Source organism: Salminus brasiliensis, chromosome 2, assembly GCF_030463535.1.
Source record: "Salminus brasiliensis chromosome 2, fSalBra1.hap2, whole genome shotgun sequence".
Classification (NCBI taxonomy): Eukaryota; Metazoa; Chordata; class Actinopteri; order Characiformes; family Bryconidae; genus Salminus; species Salminus brasiliensis.
The window spans coordinates 58,410,225-58,411,189 of NC_132879.1; positions in this window are offsets into that span (position 1 = coordinate 58,410,225).

Below are 965 nucleotides of genomic sequence, written 5' to 3' on the forward strand. Positions count from 1 at the left end.
TCTACAGGTCCCTGGTTTGGTCCTGGGTTTCGGCAGGGAGCATAAGGGCATTTCATATTTGTTGTGTTTAGTTTTAGTGGGTCCTAGTGTGGTCAGGCTGCCACAGACATGCGGGGAAAGTGAGCTGGCCCTTGAGGTTCCATGGTGTAATGGTTAATATTCTGAACTTTCGTTCTTGGTGGAACCTGTCTTTCTGTACATTATAGGCGGAGTTGCTTTTAAGGCCCAAGTTGCCCAAACTGTCTAAAAGAATGACTTCCTTAAAGAGAGGTTTGACTCAGAGCTTCCCCCTGTGTCAAAATAGCTCAGTTAAGAGGGCGTAAAGGGGAATATCTAAAGGTCAGTTGCTCGATTGTGGGTATCGCTGATGTTGTGCTTGTGCTGCAGTGATTCTGTTTTTAGCCTAGAATGTGGCCAATTGGGAATAAAATAATTGCACTTTGTTAAGATGCTATACACAAATGCTTGTACTCAGATGGCATTACAATAAAAGCCTATTGACCTGAACAAGGGTAAGATGCACCAGAGGTGGAAGAAAATAACTCATCTTGAGGTCGGAGTTGAGTCCACCTGATGCAAAGCAGGCGAGGACATTTCTCCACATGTGAACGTTTTTGTCAAAAATGTGAATTGACAAGTGAAGGATATATATTGGGTTGAGAAACAGGAGTTTAGGGCATGCTTTTTCTCCCAAAAAATGTTTTATGTTCTAATCCCACTTGTTACCAAAGCCCATAGCACTGTGCATATCTACACAGTTTAAATGTCAACTGATCAGGAGTGCTCAAACATGTATTTAAACATTTTATGGAAATGAAATAAATTACACAGCTTGTAGTTTTACTAATGTATTAGTACAGATTACTGATTTAGCTGTACTTCATTAAAAATCTCAGGGCATAATTACTTATGAGAAATGAATGTTCCTCTATCTATGTTTGACCAATGACAACACTTGAACGATG